General features: G+C 29.3%; 1 long non-coding RNA gene across 6 annotated transcripts in view; it reads left to right on the top strand.

The window, feature by feature from the left end:
• The window catches only part of LOC132735272 (uncharacterized), a 135515-nt gene that overhangs the window by 85415 nt on the left and 25444 nt on the right, over positions 1-24656 (top strand). For all 6 annotated transcript variants that reach the window (XR_009626432.1, XR_009626435.1, XR_009626431.1 and 3 more), the window contains exon 3: positions 7543-7598. This is a non-coding gene — a long non-coding RNA (uncharacterized LOC132735272). The remainder of the gene's footprint in view (positions 1-7542; positions 7599-24656) is intronic.

Below are 24656 nucleotides of genomic sequence, written 5' to 3'. Positions count from 1 at the left end.
CACTGAAGTGAAGTCAGGGGCAACTGTTTTTCGGCTACCACACTACAGCACTTAACACCCGCTGTTTTTATGTATAAATATCTGGAAAAAAGTGATCCCTCGAAACCATTAAGAACAGCAAAATTGCAGACTCAGATTGAGTCTGTACATGAGGGATAGTGATAAAATGCAACATCCCTCACGCCCCCTAGCACTGTTTTGAGCGGAACTCAATTCTCAACACTAAAAGTGCTGCACTCAACGATCCCGAAAGTCCAGAAAAATATAACAACACTGAAGTAAAGTACGGGGCAACTTTTTACGGCTGCCGCATATAACACTTGAAACTTGCTGTTTTGATGTGTAAATATATGGTAAAAATGAAACATTGTCTGATTAGATAATATTGATATTATTTATCCGTCTCGCCTAGTGCAGAACAACATTTTAACAGAACAATATGACATGCTGAATCATCATCAAATAAATATCAAATCAACATGCAAGTATCAATTATTGTGTTAGGAAATGATGAAGTCCTCATCTGGACACATACATTTATATTGAGAATATTTGTGTTGCTAAAAATGCTATAATCTGTCAATTTATATTACTTTCAATTTACTTTTCTACAATAAATATGTACAGAGTTTTCACAATCTAACCATTTATTCGCTACATAAGATAAATATTACATTCACATGTAACTCGATCAGAACAACATTTAGATAAATCTTATTTAAATTTTACTTAGTCTATGAATATGACCCTTCATACGAAATACATATACTTTATGTGTTAAGGTAAATTATAACTGGCAGGAATGCATATTCTTTCATGTAGGTTCCAAAATATTTTGACATGGGGAAGTATCCTGTTTCCGTTATAATGTGGATAGAATGCCATGCCTTGAATATTTGTGCGTCTGCGTAGGAAATTTGAAGAGTAAGAAACATCATTTAGTATGCCTTTGATATATATCTATATACTTGTTTCATAAAATTATATAATACAATGTGCAAGGGAAAGAAGGTAGATTAGCATTTGGAAAAATATTTCAAAGCGTTAACTCCATTGAGCCTCGTTTGTCTTCATTTTGTTTTAGCATGTCTTTTACAAACAATCTATCACCTTCTGTAATGTTTTCGAGTATAATAACAAACACTTTCCATTGAAAATCATCATGTTTTTAACATTCTGCCAAATTGTATTTAATGAAATATATATTTTGTTACATTTTTATTTGCCATGGACTAGAAATGTGTTTTTGTTTGGTTTTACGGCGCACCAACACGAAGCCGAAAAAAAATGATTTAAGCTAACCTTGAGTGTAACACACTTAAAGCAACCCAAGGGGTCAAAACAATCTGACTGCTGGGTGGAGATAGAGTTGCATAGACTCAATAATTCAAACCTATTAAGTCGCCTCTCTTATGATCACGCTCGGTTAAACGGTGGCTGTAATTCTGATGGCCCAACCCTCAAAGTCAAGCCCGCAGCCACAAGAGAGCAAAAACTAAAATGAATGGAATTATATTTGTACAAAGAAAATGTTTAAAGATCGAAAAGACTTTCACCAAAAGCTGAATGTTACTTCATCTCTAACTCTCCATAAATTAAGTTTCAAGTAAATTATTAGTAGGATAATTAGACAAGACATCATAAGGAGTACCAAAATCTACAAATACAACGGAAATGTCATAAATATAGTACACACCAAAGCATTTTTAACATTTCAATATTACCTGGTAAGAGAATATATGAGCTCATACCTATGTTGTTTACATAGACAACTGTCTGAATATCGTACTGTTGTTCGTTTTATTTTTAAAGGGTCATAGTTATTTCAAGTAAATTTTGTTCAGAATATTAAAAATTAATAAGGAAAGGAGTGTCAAATAAATGTGATTAAATTGTGATCAGTTTGTAAAAAATAATATATCTGTGTTTCATTTAATATTTAATTTAGTGTTCACTGGAAAGCATATATTATATTGTCGTGCTTTACAGAGATTTATTTAACTGTTAGTCATATGTGACAAATCAATGTTCCCAGTATTTATGCATCGTCACGCTGGAATAGATTATACAGTCATTTAAGTGATTTTTATTGGAATAATTAGAAGTTAAAGGTAAAGTAAAATCTTTGAGTATTCATTTATGCGCGTTAAAATTAGAAGCAAGTTTACATTCCGTTCATGGAAATGACAAATAAATCGAGTAAGCGCCGCTTTTAATTTCATTTAAGTCGCGTTTGGCGACTGATATCATTCCCGTTAAATATTTAATGCCTTCACTTTATTGAAATATAATGCTACTGGTTGAAACAGTCAAACACATTCCGATAAAATTTGCAGGGTGGTTAGACGAACTATTCTTGATCTAACGAAATAATTATTATCAGTCACTTACCTTTCCAAACTTATTATGAGCATACATATTGTACCACCAACATGTTAAGATCATGTCAACACATAATACATAAAAGTACTACGTGAAGCGTTTTATACATATCAATGATACACTTTCCCTGATTGCTTTCGTATTAAATGTCTGGGAAAATGATCATAGCACGTGCCTAAAGGATTTACTGCGAGTGATTTAATTCTAATAAAGCATTTATCTGATTAAACGTCTATCCCACGATGAATCGTCTCGAGTCTTCCTAATTTCAAAGAGCTGTTATTTATGACATTTCTATTTCTTACATAATCTGATAAATTCTTGAATATATCTAATATCTTTGATCAGCTTCAAAGCAACTATGAGGATGATGTTGAGATATTTAATCTGTAATCATAAATCATTCAAACAAAGTTTTTATTTTTATGTTTAAACCATATAATGATTTTGATTTGTTGTAAAATTGTTTCAACTTAAGTCTTGAAGATGTTTTGAAGATTGATTAATCACCGAACAAGCAACATTTTATAGCAGGATTGTATTAGACGACCTACCCTTTTACACTTGATTTCGCCATTCATAATTTTGAGTCGGCAAATGTCTCTTAATTTCTCATTTGCAGGTACAATGACTCAAGCATTTCTAAACACGTGTACGTCCGTCTTAAAGAAAGGTTTTTTTTCACACTAATAGCTTATGTTTTAAAGTGATGTAATGTATGGAGCAAAAAAGCCAACATTTTGTATAAAACATTCAAAGTACATTTTGTTTGTTTTGGGTTTTACGTCACATCGACACAGTATAGGTCATATCGCGACGTTCCAGCTTTTACTGGTGGAGGAAGACCTCAGGTGCCCTTCCGTGCATTAGTTCAGGCACGAACGGGCACCTGAGTAGAACCACCGACGTTCCGTAAGCTATGGGACAAATATTATTTCAAAGTTTAAATTTATTTGTCCTATCATTTGTGTGTCTTCAGGAAATTCGAGACGCTATGAAAATGCCACGTGGTTACATTTTGTATTAGAACGTGACATAGCTTTGATTGATTTTGTTTGATAAAGTAAATACCAGCCGAAATTTTCTTAAGTAGTTACATAATGAACATTTTCATATCAATCAATCAATCTTATACTTGTAGCAAATCTTACTCATGTTACAAGTAATATGATTATACGCTATATGGTGCGAAACATTTACTTTTCATAATTTTAAAAGTTTGCACAATTAGTAATATCTTTATTATTTCAATTAATTGATAAGAACGATCAGATCACTTCAGCACACAATTCATTTATCGGTAACGCCAACCAAACAATTATGACTATACAGGTGTGTTACTCTTTTAATTTTATTATAAAACTAATATCCTGCGGCATGTTAGAAATAAGAGATTATTAATACTTATGCATATATAACTACAATTTTGACCATGAAGTCTCTGCAATAAAAACCTAATATTTTTGAAATATGTTAAAAAATAAATTCAATACGTTTTAGGTTTAGAACTTGATTAAACCACATAATTTCAATTTCCAATTGTTTCATTGTTCATATTTAGGTTGGGCTACAACATTTACTTTACACAAGAGTAGTTTGTTTCGAACTCTAAATAACTAACAAAATTTCCTTGCCTATAAGATTATTATTATTATTATTGTTGTTATTATTATTATTATTATTATTATAAGGACTTTAAATTTGAGTGATTTTATTGGTATACGAATGATTGTGAACACTTAAAGATATATAAAGACAATAACCGAATACTACGCTGTATTATTGAAGTGTTTTGTGTGTGAGGCAGCCGTGAAGGTCACAAGTGTCGTGTAATTGATTAACACAAATTGAATGATGACATAGATACCATAGTTACGAACTGTTCATTAGCTAATTATGAAATGATGCAATTATGCGTATCAAAAATACAGAATTATAGATAATCATCTGCAGGAAACTAATGAACCAATATTCCTATTGGATCTATTACATCGGATAGTTCAGTTGTAACATAGAGTAGAAAATATATGATTTTGCTTTTTTCTGATCTAAAAAAGAGATTCCTTTCCAATATGATGCAGATGAATGTAATCAGGCTATTAAAAATTCACTCTGTCGTACTTTTAAATTGTATTCGAAACATCATTGAAAAAGTATTGTTTTTTTGTTGTATAAAAGACCAAAAAAACATAACATTTCACATAAAAAATATTGCTGGTAAGATTTTATAAACATATTCTAAAACGTGTATATTAGTAAAATAAACAGTGAGTTCATGTACAATGTAGGATTCTTTTTTTTAAGTTTCATGTTTAATTTTCAACCTAAATCAAGCATAAATTTTATTTAAATTGTGCCAGATATAAAATTGACACACAATGTGTTCAAGTAAATTGGCATTAGCACGCATTCTTTCCTGGAGGTTCCAAATTATTTTGACATGGGAAAATATAAAGTAGTTCCGTAATTATGTGGTAAGCATTCCATGGCCTGCATATATTGTGCATCTGGGGGAAAGTAGTTAACAGGTTTCATAATATTTTGTGTACCTATACATATGTTGCAAAACTAAAAATATAATACTGAATATAAAATGACTTAAATAATACAAAATATATATCACTATAATAATACGTATATATTTGTCATTCATTTTTAGTATATGACATATATGTATGTTTAAATCCCTAACGTTATAGAAATTAATCTATATATGCTATATATGATATTTAAAAAATAAACAACACAAAATAATAACAATACAAAAACAAACAAACAACAACAAAAATATACACACACACATTAAAAAATTACTCTCGTAGAAATATTTTATAACACTTTTGTAAATATTTTTATATTACTTATTCGTAACGTAGATGTATGTGCACAATATCCTGTAGTTCACAATTTTACTATTTATATTTTAAATAAATGTCTTTTTGTTAAACAAAATGATTATTTATGTTTATTTTTATTTTTATTTTTTTATTTTTATTTTTTTTTTGTAAAAAATGCAGGAATTTATCATACTGTCATTTTTATCCGAAAGGATAACATTGTTTTAGCACTCAGATAAAAGTTTTCGGTTGCTTTTTAAATAAGTTTTGTCTTTTGACTTTTGCCTGTTACATGTATATGCATGTTGTAAAATGTCTAATCCTCCCATTAATTTTATTCACGTTTAGGACACACGCATTCTTTTACTTGGGGACTTCTGCCACTTTTTATAGAATGGCACGGCATTGGCACATTGGAGGGTTTATGAGCACTACAATATGATCGAATTTGTTGATGTTTCTAAATACTTGCTTGTAGGCGTGAACCGTAGCTTGCACTTCCGTTCATGAACGGGCTCAATCAAACCAAGCATGCACTATTTTTTATTTAACTTTTTCAGCGTTCTTAAGGAATACCATTTTTTTTATTTTGCAATGGGAACTGATTTACGTGACAAGAATGTTACTACAAAGCAAACTGTGTTCCTAAATTGAATTATAATTGATTAAAATTAATGCAAGCAAACGCGTTCGTGATAAGACCCAATTAAAGCAAGCCTGCAATGTAGTCTTTACAACTAAGTTTTCATTGTTGTTGAGAAATCTCCTTTTGTCAAGATTTTCATGTTCACAACAGCAGGTGTCAAGTGGTGAGTTTGACATTAAAATTTGCACCGTATTTCATTTAAGTTTTGCTACATTTCTTCAATTCAGATATTTTATTGTGTTGAAAATTGAATACTGCTTAAACCGGTGATAGGTGGCATAAGAAATGTTTCAATTTTCATTATCTATCATGAAAGTCTCAATCAAACGGAGTCTGCAACTTTCTTTGTTTTCTTCTCTTTCGCGAGATCACCCATATTCCAGATTTGATTGAAACAACCCTTTTTAATTGGTCGCCCTTGTGTTCTCTCCTGTTTTCAGTTCGGTGCCTTCTGGGTGCCCTGCTGGTGTGGGTATATTGTGTCGGCGTCTGCCTTCTGTGAACGTCGCTTTGCCTTGTTGATCTTTGCTTGCATTTTTTTTATAAAGTAACTGATTTCATTTCAAGCTTACCTTATATTATATGAATGGAATCACAACTTTTCAATTATCCCGTCAAGCAGTTAAAATTACAACAATTACATTTTTTCAAAAGTTATTTTATTCATATAAATGAATAATCAAGTATGTGTGTTACTGGTCTGAAAAATGTAGTACGTTTATCTTCTTAGACTAAATTCCTATCACTAAATAAATTATAACAAAATCTGAAGGTTCAAAGTCTCGATCTTACTATATAGTTGCATTTATGTTCCATTAAAATTATGGTACACAGAGGGACATTTTTTTTTTTAGCAAAATTGTTTATTTCTTATGGTTTTATTGTTAATTTAAAGATAAATTCAGTTATTTATTTCCTGTCTATTTCAAGTTCAAAATACAGGTATGCGAATGTTTCTAAATTTAAAAATTCACCATCATGTTTATGTGTTAAATACTTCTTAAGCCGATGCCAGCGGGCGTGAACAGTAGTTTGCACTTTCCAGTACTGTCCACGAACAGGCTCAATGAAACCGAGCCTGCAGCATTTTCAATTTTGCTGTTCATGACCTTCTTTAGGAATTCTAAATCTATCTCTTATAGGATGGGAATTACATTATAACGCAAACATTGTCTGATTTTCCATGCTAAAACTAAAAGTTTAAATAATGATATTTGGCAAAAAAGATGCGTTAAATTGTAGCAAGTTCTCAAGACATTCATGAATGAAATGCAGAAATCTACAAATAGTTCTAAACATTACCCTTTCACTGTGTTTACATTATTAATTAACCAGCTGAATGCATTTTTTACAGCATCAACATACATCAATTAAATAATCATGTGATTGTTCTTTTGTCTCATTAAAGCGGCACGTTTTACGTGTAAAATTAATCCAAGATGTTGATAAGATCTTCTGCTGCAGAAAACGTGACCGTGTTTTAAATCTTGCATGATAATGTTTTGTAAAATAATTCTGATGAACCTAATGTCTCTTATCGATATATATTAAAATGTAGTACCTTTTGGAAGGTTGCTTTATATGCTGTTTTAGTGAAATATTACCAACCGCGAACATGGTATTATACTTTATAAATGAGCGAAGCGTACACAGATTAATTCCTTTTTATATTTGCAGGACTTTGTCGTGGTAGTCCACTTGAACGGGTCATTTATCGGACGTTTATATTAAAGGTAAGACAAAATTATTTAGTTACATAATGGAAAAAAAACCTAATTATTTTAATTCTTTTAAGTAGTATTCCTTAATAAAAACATTGAGACCAAGGATAGAAATCGAGCTTTGATTGTTATCTTTGTCATTTTTATTGCCACCCACAAAAATATTAATGTGTAAAAGAGTAATTTTAGAATGAAGGGTGTTCTGTAAGTTTTGTTCCAAATTTTAATTGTTGTCTTAATGCAAGAGTTTCACAATGAAACCATTATAATGATGAAGGATGATGTGAAGATTGATTAAAATACAGCCTGGATAACTATGACTCTGAGGTGGTCTTCTTTTGCCAATAAAATCTGGCAACTCGCTAATACAAAATATAACTTATCGAACATCGACCATCAGTTGGAATTTGTATAAATAACACACCAAAAATCAAAGAGTGTTTATTGTTTACATATTTTTTATATTTTCTATATTTTCTTTCGAATTGCATATGATATATTTCTGAACCAAATGCAAATCCACAGGTGTTTTCTTCAGATACTTTTGAAACTGTCTGTGAATGTTTTGTGTAAGCTCCCAATTTGGAGTTCGTTTTGACTACAAGATTCATAAATAAATGCAATGAAAGGAATATCAATTTCATCCAGCAGGAAAGATAAACGGTTATTTGTTTATAAATTTTCGTAACCAAGAAAATATTATGTCATATTACTGTCGATATCATAGCCGTTTAGCACCGTATCATAAAATATTATATAATCTGTCCAGGAGATTATATTCGAATCATTGACATAAATGTAAGACTGCTATCGCATGAGAAGATTTTGATACCAGACACCACAAGAATCTACTGCGAATGACTTGATTCTAATAGAGCCTTTACCTGGAATCACATTCTTTTGACTTTTATTTGTTTCGCTCAATGCAGAACTAAAGCAACCATAGTTTATGGCATTTTTATTACTTACATCAAACATTATCTGATGTTTATACTGAAAGAAATGTGCCTGTTGTTGTCGGCCTCTATCGTTGAAACATAGGATTTCTACTGATTATATGATTACTACATTTATCGTTGTTCAAGTAATTTTTTTTACAAATGATTATAAAGCTAAAAATGATTTTGTATATCAATATTATTTAACAAATTTTGGTTTTCAAAAGAAGCATGATGTATGTTTACAGAATTTTTGCTAATGATAAATGTAGTACTTACATGATAAAAATTTTATTATGCTTTAATTAACCAATTGCAAACACATAACAAATAAAATATCCCTTATCATTTCTTTTATGAAAAGAAGAATGCAGTATGTCAAAATTTGGTATAGATGTAATTCGCAAGACAATGCATTATCTAAAAAAAACATAAATGAATATTTACTTTGCAAATATATGAGCATGTTTCATACGGCCAAAAAAATGGGTTCCACCAGGAACAACACCAAATTTAAGGTAGAACATTCTGGTGAAATAAATTCAGTGAAGTCAAATGTACTAGACCGTTGCAGAAGTAAAAATACTTCTAATACCCCAAACCACCGAAGCGGTATTACATATCCATATATCTTATACATCACGATTTACATAATATATGATAGAGTCGTGCAACGCTTATTTGATAGAGCAATAAACTTCTTACTTTCAAATAAAGTGTATTATAGTAACAAACAATTTAATGGTTTCAAGTGAACTTTATTGGAACTCTTGTGTAATATTTCTGCGCAACACTCTAAAAATATAGTCCTTTGATTATTTTATTAACTATATTTCTTCAACCCGAAATGATCATTTCGGTATCTACGAAAAATAGAACAAGGAAAATGATATAACTGATAAATGTAGGTGATAAATTTTATTAGTATTTGAGCTAATGCCATAGGATTGCTAAAGGAGGCTTAATAGAAACAAATGAATCGGTAATGTATTTGTAACTTCAAGTTGAATCTGACTACACACATTTACTTTATTGAACAAAATCCAAGAATATGAAGGAATTATAAAGTATGATATTAGCATTATTGGTTTTATAACACTGGTACTTATATTGTATAATTAGATTATTAAACATTTGCATTTATATTGTATAATTAAATTATTGAACGTTTGCATTCTGAAATATGACCATGTTTTATTTACATTAATGTTACTTTGTTATTTATTCTTTGAAATATTCATTTTAGTTTTTGAAGTACAAATGTATATTTTGACAGAAAGGCGTAGATATGAATAATTTATATCAACTGATAGATTATTTAACAATATACTTGCACTCTTTCCACTCCGCTAATGCAATCATGTTCTTGAATCCCCAATGTTATTTTCTACATGCAAATATAAAACGAAGATACTACATGTATGTTACGATAATAAATCAAGTTGTAGCGGGATCCAAAACAAAAGGAATAGACCCTTCTTAATATTACCTCATACATATTCATAGATTTTTCAGAACGAGGCTAACAGGGCAAGCTCCAGTGTCTGCTCTATGTAAACATATCACAAATATATGGCCGACAGATTTAAAGATCTTGATATAGTACTAATAGTACTACATACTTGTTGAATGTTATATTTAACATTACAAAAATCTCTTCTGGAGATAAATGGTTTATTTTACGCTATATACAGTGAAGGATATGTACATGTATCCAAGACCTGAAAAGTGAATTAATGTTTATGATAATTCCAATTAATTCCTAATATTCCGTGACAAGTATAAATATCAGGTAAACTCTTTGCAACTTATACAGACATTATCTGTGTTATCAGTATTTTATTGCTAAACTTAACACATGTTGGTCAAGAATGTATAAGGCAATTAACTGATAATAGATGTAAACAGTTGGATGCTGACTTCTGTACCATATTTCCCCTAAATTTTGCCATTGAAATAAAAAAAAAATAAATAAAAAAAACCAATAAGTTTTATTCATTTTGTATTTGAAAATCAAAAATGCTGGATGACTGTCTAGTAGCTGGTTAACTTTACTGACAGTCTTACCAAATCAAAATAACAATTTTGTTTAGACATGACACCACACCCCCGTCTTATACATTTCAATGGATTTTCAGTATCTTAACACATGATGTTGTTTACAGCATTGGAAACATACATTTCATGCTAAGTAAAGGATGTAAAACTTATATATTATCAACTGTTTTAGCTAATTACAGCATTAAATACTTAGTATTTAACAAATTGCAATCATTTAATTGCAAATAATCAGTCAAATCTGAGGTATCATTAGCTTATTGCACTTGTCCAGTTGGTTCGAGATGATAATGTGGTCTTATTGTTGAACCCTGTACTAGCTGATATATAACAAATCATTGGGGTACACAGCACTTCCAGAAGATGTTGCCTGGATTTAACAACCCCAGACATTCCATTTACTTAGGGGACTAAACATTTGCAGAATACATGTGCAGGACCTTAATAAGTTAATTGCAGTCGGAGGGTATTAGGAAAGACAGCATCTAGCTTCAGCACTTCTTTTAGCATTCCAAGAAATATTCTCTCAACAGTATATAATGCAATAAGAGGACAAAATATTGAATGTTATTACCGTGTTGACCATATTCCCTACAGCTGTACCATATATGTAACAAAGCACAATGTTAAAATCAAAGTAATTTAATGTTAAAACAAAGTAATGCGATGATTTCTTTTTAATTATTTTATTTGAATTAAGACAAAAAAGACTAAAAACAAATGGTCCTTTAAAATATGCTAAAAACATCTTGTCAGCTTGCAACTATCAGTCAAGCTGTTTGTTTTGCTTGCTTATAATAAAAGCCTCTTATGTTTTTGCTGATGTTTTAAACATTGAAAACTGTAATGAATATACATATGTTGAAAATCCAAAATAAACAGATATGCAACTTTTATCATTTAAAAATTTTTTGTATATCAAAAGTTCAATATCACATTTTATTTTCTTCTCAGTTTTCTGTAATTCTTCCTTTGAACTGTTTGATAGTTTCTTTTTCATCTCTCCTGCAACTGCCCATGAAGAGATATTACAACTTAAGGCGATTCAAATACCAGTTGTCAATTTCTGTTCATCACTGTTACCAATGGAATTCCTGAAAAATATATTTACATTTTATTATGAAAGTGGTAACAAGAATTATGACATTTCTAGAATATATCAATTTATATTGTAATTGCATTTATAGTATTTTTTACTGTAGCTGCAACTTTATTTATGTGAAAAATGAAAAATTAAGTCTTGTGATCTACCTTTCATCTGGCAAAAAATCTTCTTATGTCCATCTTTACTGGTCTGTTCATTACTTCTCCATTTGAACCAAGAGGGTACATCTATTCTCTTCAGACATATATGAATTTGTGTCCATGATCGTTAATCTTATTGTGTGAAATGCTTCAAAACAAAGCAATAGTATCTTGTCATATATTTGATCTGAAATGGTAAACAAAATAACTGTTGTTGTTTTTTAGTATTAAAAACGGTACTGATTTAGATTAATCATAAGTGTGATATTAAAATGAAATTAAGAACAAAACATTTTATTATGTTAATAATTAAATGAAAACATTTAAAACAATGAGAAATCAGATTAATTAATGTAAGTAGTAATACATCTAAAGTAGCTTTAGTTTAAAAAAAAGAAAAGAACAATGAAATTTTACCTCGAAATGTTCTCGTTCATCCCATCTTATTTCCACAATCCCTTCCTTTATTTAACTCACATCCTTGCGTATTTTATGAAAATTAACTTATAATCATATTTATAATTGGAATAACAGAGTGGAACACAACAATAAAAATTATATTTTCCCCGGTAAGTTTAACACACTTGGGCTTATCAGGTCAGACATTACTTGTTTACATTCATGCCCTGTTAGCCTCTCTCTGGTGATGGAATGTAAAGTATGCATATAATTTGAGAAAGGCCTATGATATATATCTTTAAGTTGCATTCTTAAATACCCTTTACAACTACCATTAAATAATATAATATTTCATTCACTTTGATATGCTATTTCTTCAGTATAGAGGTAAGTTATTAGTTATCTCGGACAGACATAAGGAAGGCAGATGTCGATTTTATTGATCCGATTTCAGATTTTATTTTTCCTCTTTGCTTGGTCTGGAGTAATTGATAAGTTATGTTTACTATAACTGAGCAATAAAGTAATAAATTGGCTGCATGTCTGCTAATAAATAGTTACTGTTATAATAAATGATCGCTTATAAAACCACTTATAAAGTAAAAAGGAAGATATTTCGTTGTGATACATTTACTGTTTAGATAAGAAACGGTACCTTTTCTTGGCTTTTTTTAACCACATGCAAAGAAAATGAATTACCATTCTTACCAATCTATATGTAAACATCGGCACATTTAATGTTTGAAATTTGTATTAATAATCAAAACATAACAGACAGACCAATAGCGTATGCTAAAGTTAATCATATATTAAGACAAAAACAAAATGAAAACTGTAGAGTGGTATTTATTTAAACGTTGCATGCTCTTATAATATGATAACAGAAACGCTTTAATCGAAACAAAAATTGACGGTCAACAGATATTTTATATTATTATTCACAAGGTGACAAGTTTTAAACTTCAGTTAAATTAGGGTTCAACATAATTATGAAACGCCAAATTTTGTAAATCCATAGTATTAAAATTGGTTTAAAATCGATGTTTTGTGAATCTCTATCCAGAATAAAATTTGAATCGATAATGTAGGAAAAGTTTTTAATTTTTTAGACATTCAAGGCTTTGTAGACAATGTTTTGTACGATGTCATTTTATAAGATTATATTTGTTGTTTTTCATATAAAAACAAAACAGTTTACATTAGCAGGTGAATCTTTTGTTCCTATTTTATCTTTTTTTATTATTATAAGATATGATAACATTCAAACAGCAAGACAAAATAACAACAATTATTCAATATCAGTCCAGATGTATACATTTAGCTAATAAGTAAAACAGAGAGAATCTGAATCAATTTAGAAAATTAATATTACAGAAAACGAATTTCTGTAGATCAATCTTCAAAGAACATGGATTATTTTAAAACTGTTTATCAACACTTCTTGAAATTGCAAAAGGAAATCAAAATTACTTTAAGCGTCTTACAAATTTAATAAATATTGCACCTATTCAAGTGATAAAGGAATGAACAACTAATTCACATTCTATTTTATCGATTCATATCTCTCATGTAAAAGTAACACGTGACAGGATGATCAATAGTTTACTTCCTTACATAAATGATCCAATAGGTGTTAAACATATAGTTGATGATATTATTAAAACTAATGTACACATTTCATCAGTTTAATGAATGTAATTAAAATTTAAATGTAATTTTAGAAAACATATAATAATCAATACTGAACCAAAAGGATGTGCGGCCGATCAAACAGATTTGTGCAAAGTTTATTATAAGATAGTTTGTGTATATACACCTTGATTAACATCGAAACAACAATACACTAACAATTGTTTAAAAAAATCATGCATAAACATGAATAAATAAGAACATTGCTGAAAACATTGGTAAACAAATATCTATTCTTCCTTTTATACGATTCTTGTTACATTAACATGTATTTTTACGACTGATTTTTAGAAGCATTATATTATGTCTGCCTTCTTTATGAAATAAGTAATATGATATTATTTCTTTCTTTTACATTTTTACACTGTCCATGGTATCATTTAAACCAACTAGAAATACTTTCAAATTGTAACAAATATTGGCAGTATTGATAACAATGCAAATTAGTTATAAAAATATGACAACGTTTGCTTTTTGCATGTTTCATTTTCTATGAATCACTTAATGGTAATGGGATTTTTATCTTAATGATATTGAAAGAAATCCAAACATATTACAGGTGATATACCAATGTCATAATTCAATCATTATTTTCAATAAAACGGATCCAACATAAAACGAAATATCAATGTCAAAGTTAATTATACTTGGCACGCTTACACATTCTTTCTTGTAGGTTTCCAAATTATTTTGACATTAGGAAGTATAGTGTTTCCGTTATGAAGTGGCATACATTCCTTGCAATATGATATGCGTGCATCTGTGAAAAAAGAAAAAATATTGTTATTTCTGACATTTATTTATGAATTTGTGCATGTAACTGTAATATCTAATGCTTGAAAACAGAAATGCACGTTTTATGAATACAATGTAAGATATAAGTATAACAGATATTGAATTGAAATAAACATTTAACTTCACTTCACATTACCGTTATCACTACTCATTTAGTTTTAAATTATATATTTACTTTATTCATATTTCATAATTATATTCTACATTTGTATTTATCGTTACATTAAATTGATCATAAAAGTTTTACTGTTAAATTTCATCAAAAACCATTTTTCTTCAAGTTTAGATGAATGAAAACGATTTGTCAGAAGAAGAAAACATATCTTTTGAATAGTAAAAATGCAGGTAGACCACATGTAGGCTTCTATAACAGGTTTAATTTAATCAATATGTTCCGTAAAATGCGTTATACTTTTCAATTAAGATGTACTTATAACAAAGCACTGGAATTTACCACAGATGTGTTGGTTTTAATACAGTAACTATGATACACATACGTTTTTAAGCATTTCCTACCACTTTTACTGTTAAACTGTTTCTAAAATACTCGTATTAGACACTACATGTAAAAGAACAATTTCATTTAATCATGACATCATCACAATGTTAGGTGAACTATATACCTTAATGCATAATTGTTATATGATATTTCAATTTATGTTGAAGAATACTTATTAATGATTTGAATCATTGTTACACAATAATGACATGTCAATGTCATAAAATGTTTTCTAAAGAGATTATTATGCCATTTTAGCACATAAAACAAGTATAATGAAAAGACAGTTTGTATAATGCCAACATAGAAATCTCATTTTATCTGTGAGTTTACCTATGACTTGCAAAACTCTTAAATTAATCTATCATGTTGATACAAACAGCACACAAATTTAAGTCATGTTTATAAGAGTATTTCTGTGTCACTGATACTTTTTTACATTTGATAACATATATACTATACTAGTTAAGGAATGAAAGCATGACTTTTTTAGTAAATAAGATGTAATTATTAAATATGTATATTCATTTAATAGCGGTGACGACGAATAATGTACTTAGTAAAAATAGCCAGCGATGTGTCTTCTGGTTGAATAATTTTACTTACAAAATAATCTTAGCATTAGTGACTTCAAGTGTTTTATTGCAATGTTAGAGTGAACTAACTAAGGCACTTACATTAGATATTGGCTATATAATCTTAATAATCACAAGCACTTAGTTAATATGTGTTATTGTTCATTTTTACAATTACTGGTAATATTCTCACAAATTACATTGTTTATTTTGATCGCTGCTGATTGATGATAATGATATAAAGCCATAGGATATGGTTAGATAATTTGTTTTAGAAACAGATAGTAATGAAGAGGTTGAGATGTGCACTTTAGTTACATAATGAAACATGTGAGGAATGTATGTTCTTATTGTATTTGACTATTTGACGATAAATGGGATACCTAATATCTTTCGTTACTAAGTATGTTGTTTTTAACTTTTATAGGTACTTACTGATTAATATTCAACAATCTATCGACGCAGTTACTTTGATTACCTACGACAGAATGCAGTGAAGATAAAATTTAATTGCTATCATAATAATTTGAACCTTTCCTATTTTGATAGTCTTGTATGAGTACATAATATCACTAACAAAACTTGCTGTTTTTATGACATGACATGTAATAGGAAACAGAGCTTCCAAAACTTGGTTTGTGCATTTTGTTAATACAATTAGAATCATTCAGTGAGAATTTCCAAAATTTCAGTAAATGTTGCAAAAAAGTATCTTATCATTCGTTGAGCATATTGGTATTTTTCGATATATTCTTTGAAGCAAATGATCGAGGATGAAGAAATAAATTAATAAAACTTCGGATAGATAAAATATTATGAATAGATATTTTTGTCCAAAATAAAGTACTTAGGACGCATAATGCCAAAAGAAAGAGAAATGATAAATGTTGTTGTCTAAGTCATAAGCTCATAACACCATAATTTAATAAATATTGGCTTATTTTTTTTATTTCTATGCGAGTGTAAAATAAGAATCAATATTGTATGGGATAATGACTTAAAAATAAGTAATGCTTGCTTTGGTACATTCATATCGTAATGATTACACCTACACCTCTTAAAATTACATAAATGTTATTTTGCTTAATGATGCTAATGATATAAAGCTATAAGATATGATTAAAACATTTGTTTGAGAGAAAGATCCTGGGAGGAAGGCGGAGTTGTGCTCATTCATTATACATAAATCCTGCAGGTGAACAAATGTTAGACGCGCTTATTATCACCTATTGTTTTCAAGCATCCCGTCTAAAAGTAAATAAAGCAATCTAGATAAAAGCTTCTATTGTTTTGTATATTTTTTAACGTTTGTATTAATTAATATTGAACATTGTTTAAATTGTGCGATGTTTTGTTATCCACAAAATAGTACAATAATTAAGAATAGAATTGCTCTCAAACCTAGTATCATTTTCTTTGTCTGAATCGTACCCCTATCAGAAGTATTTAAAATAGTTTAAGACGTTAAAATATACGCATTTTAAAATGCTTTAGAATATTTGTATTTACAGCAAATGAATGTTCTATTTCATCAGACAGTTTTGATGTTACGTTTATATATAGATAGTAAAAAAGTTATAAATTGATATTTTTCTTAAAGATTAAATTTTTAATTTAATTCAATATGTTTACTATGAGAGTTTTAAGTAAAACGAACACACTATAAACGCTAATTGGTAAAACAGCAAATACCTATACGGTTTTTTTTTTTGCATTAATTGCTAATTTAATTTACATTGTTACATTACCCAGATAATGTATGCTGATTTGGGAAGAATGCTATCAGTCATAAAAGCGACATGTCGGTAATAAAGCTATATTTCTCAACATGTTATTTTTTAGTTTGTAAATAATTGTTAATCAAGTAAACTGCAATAAAATAAATTCATGGAATGTATGCAGTAATTCTATCTATCTGCTAATATAAAAAGAATGTTGCCAGGATGTTGAACACACAAACTAATTTTCAAAGATATATTCATTTTTTTGGAAGTTGGATTGATATTTGTTAGTAAAGAAAACAACACAAAAAAATAAATAAAAAAGTTTAAGTGAGTTCACTAATGCTAATACTTATCTCAATCTGTAAACTTGAAATATTTTGAGATACACCCTGATGATATACATGTATAAGCCTTATACACCACTTCGTTTGCAAACGAAACTTACATTCCAACAACAAAGCATACATGTATCATTGTAAAATATGAAAAACATGATTCGAATTTTTAAAAAGAAACAATAATACTATTGTAAATGAGTAAGCAATAGTTTGCTTTTTTCGCAAAGTTACTCGATTGATATTAATCCATTTTTTAACAGACGATTTCCCCTTTTTTTGGTTTTTAAACTCAGAATGGTTAAAAATGGTGTTAAGAAATGTCAACATTTATGGCATATTATGTTTATGCTTGTAACTGGTTTGTTTGTATTATTTTTTTAGTAAACTTTTCACTATACATGTTTCTAGAAATGGTGCTAAAGTTTTGCGTAAATTTGAATAGAAACAATATACAAGTATTTTTCATGATCATGTTTAACCCTTTTGTGATCAAATTTAGTTGTCACATGATGTTTCCGTCATAATTGTGAAAAAGAAGTTGTAATTATTTTTATCTGCTTAATTTCATCACAGTTATATTGTAAATTTAACATCATATCGTAATATTAAGTAGATTGTTTTGTCTGTTCCTTATCAAAGCAGAAATTATTGAAACAAAATCACATTTAACTCTCGACTTAGCAGAATATTCAAACTCGTACAAACACATGTTTCAAATAAAATGAAGGAAGTTATGAAAAAGGGAAATAAGGAAAAAGTTTTATTGTTTTTTTGGGTTTCTACCGGGCCGGTTTACCCTAACAAGACTTTGTTTTTTAATTATTTTCCCCTTTTTAAATTCGCTTTTTTGTTTAAACTAAAAAAGAAAAAAATCTCTATAAGCTATAAATTTAAAATTTTGCATGCTTATTTTAAAACTTTTTCAGGGATTGTTACCGGAAAATTACTTTTCACAAAAATATATCATAAAACAAAGAAAGGGATACTAAAGACTTGGAATAAAATTTTAAAAAGGCTTTAGATGTGTTTTGGTAATTCTTCTTTTTTGTTGCTTTTATAAAAAAATGACATTGAAAAAATAGCATTATTATATATTGATTCATAGTTTTGCCCTCATTCCGCATTTACTTACTTATTTTTTTATTTTTTTTTTTGTAGCCCAAAAACCTTTTTTAAAAATTTTTAGTAAAATAACCCAAAAAACAGTTCAGTTTTTTAAAGGAAAAAATATTCAGTAATAGGGGAAATTTGAAATCCCAAAAATGTATATTGAAAATTTTTTAAAAATAGGTTCACCCTTTGGGAAAGGGTTTTAAAAAGAAAATCTTACAGCTAAAAATCACGTTTTCCATTGTTTTTTAAAAATGGGTTTTTTGCCCTTTTTCTAAAAGGATTGAACTTTTACAACCTTAAATTTTTTATAGCAGTTTGGTAGACATACGATGGGGTGTACTTTTGATTAATCAAGTGAGAATGATCCTATTAATTTTTAAATTCCATTATTCAGATGTAGTTTTTAATCTTATAACAGTGTCTTATAGCAGTATAAAGAAACGTAAGAAAGCTTGTTTGAAATCTTGTCTCTAAAATATAAATACAGCATTTTTCCAACAATTTCAAAACGCCCGAAAATATAGTTCATTGTTTGTTCATGCTTCACGCTGATTTAACGCAGTTTAACTACTAATCCAACATGTTTTCTGAATCAGAGGTTGGAGACGAATTCCGATAGGATTCGATGTCCGAGGTCACTGTCAAAAAGACACTTTGCCTCGTCTGGGTTCGGGAATGGAACAAGCGACTATTAGAGTTCGAACCCAAATGACCAGACCCTTCTGTTGAGTGTAGTTGACGATAATCATATATGAAATATTCTGCATAGTTAAATTTTATATACATGTATATCCAATTTCAAATTATTGAGATTATTTTTTAAAATTAATAATTAATTTATAAGTTGTCAAATATCAATATAAGCATATATCAGTGGACGGAAACTAACTGAATTCCACTAAATGAAATACATTAATGGATAATAAAATACCACTTTGCCGGTACGTTACTGTTTACTTTGTCATTTATGATATCATATTTTGAAAAATAGACAATTTTTTCACACTTTAAAGTACAGAATATATTTGCAGAATTATTATGTATTTCAATGTTTTTTGTTGTTGTATTTAATCACAATGTGGAATTATAATCGTTTTAATCTGAGCATTTGATGTAGGTAACTCCACTGTATGTTGTTAATTATGGTAACCCATAAATCATGTTAACTGCGGCGTAACTGTAGCATTACCGAATTTAATTCGCGAGTAATTTATTATAATTGAGTTGAATTGCGAAAGGTATATATTATAAAGCAAATGTACCTTATGTTTATCGCTAGTAAACTACGTTTTTACATAGGACGTTTAAAAAAATGAACGAAAATGTGAAACCAATTAGTCTTTGGATATGAAATTTTTCGGAACATGTAAAAATATTTGAATGTCAGGATATTATAACAGAAACTTATTTTTCTTAAAAACAGGTAGTGTTAGTTAACACAGGGTTAATAACTAAAGTCATTTTTGAACTGGATGCATTAATAATACATGTAAGATATCTGAAAAGAGGAAGCTGTAATTGCACTGTAATATATCAGCTTTCTGCAAAGATAAAAAACAACCAGTTTATGTTATCTTGTTATTTGTTCTAAATGAATGATTCTCAACTGCTTTATTAGAACGATCCTTTTTGGTCAGACGAGATGTTATTTTATATTTGTTTGACATTTAGGTCATACAATAACTGCATATTTTTTGTCAGATCACATTTATGTTTTTCGTCCTAAGAAGCTGAATGAATAATTATGATTTTACTCTATATTTAGGAACAGGGTTGAGTCTTTGAGAAGTGTCAAAAGATGATGATGAAATCTTTAAAATGTTAATTGCGAACATAATTATTGTAAAAAACGATTTTATTACGTATTACATATAACGTGTGATTTTAATATTTTCTTTTAATTTAAAAACTTATGACATTTTACTCAAACAGTTATCGGTTTATGATATATGCATGGAACTTCAAACTCTGAAGCAATTTCATGATTTGTCATCATGTCAAAGTAAATAAAAGTTTAGTTTTGATAGACCTGGAACTATTTTATTTTGAAACATTCTTCAAAAGACAAAAATCTGAGAAGAATAGTAGATGTTTCTAAAATTTATAGGAACACATTTTAAGTGATCATAAACAAATAGAACAGGGTTGTATGTGGTAACAAACTTACACCAGTGTTCATCATTGCTAACTATTTTTGAAGATTACATCAATAATTTTATTTCTAATGACCAAAATATATTTGTTTCCAATAAACATTTAGCGGCTTCTAAAATTATGCATTGATCACATCATATATAGTCATTTTAGGGCAAAAATGACAAAACGGCTACACAATCGGACAAAATTTATATAATGAAGACAAATAGACTGAGTGCAGAAGGTTTTATATGTCTTATTTCGTTATTCCACTAAAACACACTAAATGTACAGTATTTAGAAAAGATCCACTTAGGAAACAACGCAATACAATTAAACCCATATCTGGAATATCTTGTCTTAACTCCCAATTTAGATTTCGTGTATGGTTTACCAGACAATACCTCCTTCTCTCGAGTAAGATTTTATTTATCTAGAGCAGGTGTTGATGCTGGCATGGTTAATGTAAGACACAACTTGCAGAAAAGAATATTATGTAACGGAGTGTCATCAAATATTTGCCAATGGGTACATAATATATCATTTCTTTTGAACTTTGGATTTTCTACAAGTAAAGTGCAAAAGTACTGTTATAATATATAGAACCATATTGAGAAAGGAGACAATACTACTATTTGGAGAGAAAAGAGGTCTTTTCGATACATGAATATAACTTTACAGTTAACCACAATAAGCGGTATTCAATATTTAGCGCGAGAAGTATGTGGGCCAATGCTCGCGAAAGACAACAAATAAATAACAACATTTGTGAAGATTGTATTGTCGTAATTTATGACTGAAGAAATGTTTATTTCCTTTAAAAAAACTTACATTTTCATTGTAAAGGCAGTTTAAAATTCAATTTTTATAAAATATCATTATTTACTATTTATCATTAATTAATGTGATATTATTTGAAATTCTAAAATTTAAATTAATTCTTTGTGCACTGTAAAATATTCTTTCTTTGAAATTAATTCATAAGTTTGTAGTTATAGTAACAACACACTGTCGAATTTCTTGACCCGATTTCATCGTGCACCTACCTTATAAATAACTTTACTCACCATAATCTGTTTAGGCCAAATAGAAACTGAACGTAATTGATAGGTTATCGTTTAATTGAGTTGACGTGAGTGTCGCTATCATATACGTATATGTATACTGCATAATTTGGTGTATAATGCATTAATTTATATGTAAACTGTATGAAACTTCGAAACTATGTTAGATTAAAATGATTTAAAAGAGCGCAACAATTTAATTGGCAGGCAAATACGTCAACTACTAACTTAATAACAGCTATGACATTTTATTGAGATAACACTGCCAAAACCAAAACCAAAATAAATCCAATAAAAAATCACCAATTGAAAAGCTCTTGTTTAGTAACAGTTTACTTGTTGCTAGTTAAATGTGGTGTCCTGTCAATTTCTGATAAATATTTTATTTTGAATAATTTGTTAACGTTGGCAACATATAGTACAATAACGTACATGTATTTATAAAGTTTAGTTTATTAATAAGTTTTTTAAAATGTGTACATGTATATAGAGAGAATCGTTTTGTTAAAATTATGATTGAAAATAAGATTCATATAAAATGATCATGTCATTTTGACTGATCTATCCATATGGCAGTATGTACATTTAAATGACATTAACTCATCAAATTTAATTTTTTTAAAAACTATGTGTCTTTATCCCTTTAATTCCCTTATGGGCCCGGTTTTGTTTATACTATTTCACATTACATCACGCCCGACAAACTGTCGCTCCACTTCAAAATTGTTGTGTACGGTAAAACGAGAACGGCATTTCCATGATAGAGCGGAAGGCCGATTTAAACGGATAATTGTAAGTGTTGTTTATGTTTTTGTCTTGTTATTCATTTAAGTTGTATTTTTTCGAAAAACGGAAAATGTAGTTCCGTGTAGGATTGTTTTAGGCTTCCAATGATCTAAGCTGTTACAGAAACAAAATTATATTAAGCCTGGGAGAACTTTTCTCCCTGACGAAGCCAACGACGATTTTTTTAAAAAGTGTATATGGAAAATATCAACCTAGTAATAAGAACTTGTCCTTCGTGCAACATAAGTTACTCCTGAAGGATTTCTTAAATTTGTAAATCGATATTTTTTGAAAGTAGTGTAACCAAAGGGCAAGGGATGGAGCGAAAGGTTCGATGTTGAGCTCTAGGCGATATTAATTTGGCATATTGAGAGGAGTTTTATAAATATATATATATTAAGCTTTAGAAGTTAAGATAGACATGATCAAGTGTTGAGACTGAGACAAAAGACAACTAATAAAGCGTGATATCCTTTCAACGACTATAGCGTAATACATGTTATCGCGAAGGTGTCACCTATGGCTGCCGTATAGATTCCATTATTTATGTTCCAAATTTGGATGAGGCCCGATCATTGAATCATACGGCATAAAACAGGGTGCCACTTATTCGAGGTCAATCATGATTTTTGACACGGTTATGTACATTTAAAAACGTGTGTCCGTGCAAATTCGGCAAAATCGAATATTTTCGATTCTACCGCGAACAAATGTTTCGTAACGCGATTGTTCCCGCCAAATGTTATGTTTTTCGAAAAGTTATTTAAAAAAAAGATATTTAAGGTGCAGAACAGAGACAAAAATATACAATAATTATGCTCAACATAAAATAGATCCGAGTTCATTTTATTATGACTTTCTGTAATTAAATTTATAGCTCTAACGTACATGTTCAGATCAAACACAAATAAGCCACGTTTTCATGCAATATAAAGACTTTTGTAAGGTGGGGAATCTATGAAAATGCCAGGTTGACAAAGTGTCAGTCGTACTAAGGATATGAAATATGATAAACAAGATCAACAAGGAAAGGCGGCGTTCAATGAACGCCACCTCCACGCGACCCAGCAACGAGAACCGGTGGCAAGGAGCCAAGGATGCCCTCAAACAAAAACAGAACAGGGCGCAATGCGGAGCACGGACAGGTCAATAACTAATTATAAAATGAAACATAAAAAGAAATCATAAAAAAGACAAAGAAAAAAAGATAAATGACTGCTTAACAGGTAAAGTAAAGGGCATAGGAGCAGGGGATGCGAGATCCTGGGAAGGGGGGGGGGGAGGGTGTATAAGTGTTTCAGTTATGTATCAAGATACTTTCTTTCTTATTTAACATTGTTGTTCAGTTTACCATTTTCCTCTTAAAGTTTAAATGAAAATGTTCACTTTTATAATCAAACACTGCATATTGTCAGTACAAAATTTTGGTTAATTAAAAGAAAAAAAAAATTAAAAGAAATATCTGTAAAATTGTGTTCGTTTATTCAGAGTATCTGAACAAAACGAACGTGATAAAAAAGCAGTGCTCTGTCGGTGTACGGACTAAAATTATTAATAATTGAAAGACCTAGTTATAGTAGAAATAAATTATTATCTTATCATATTTCCCCGGCTTCACATTTTAGTACGTCTATTTTAACTTTGGAAGAGTTTATTTATAGAACTTCGTAGACTATGTTCTTTACACCAACTTAATGTCGCCTTGCGTCCA

Source organism: Ruditapes philippinarum, unplaced genomic scaffold, assembly GCF_026571515.1.
Source record: "Ruditapes philippinarum isolate M1 unplaced genomic scaffold, ASM2657151v2 ctg532_1_1_1_1, whole genome shotgun sequence".
Classification (NCBI taxonomy): domain Eukaryota; kingdom Metazoa; phylum Mollusca; class Bivalvia; order Venerida; family Veneridae; genus Ruditapes; species Ruditapes philippinarum.
The sequence above is the reverse complement of the archived record's forward strand: the minus strand, read 5'-3'. Positions and strand labels throughout refer to the sequence as shown.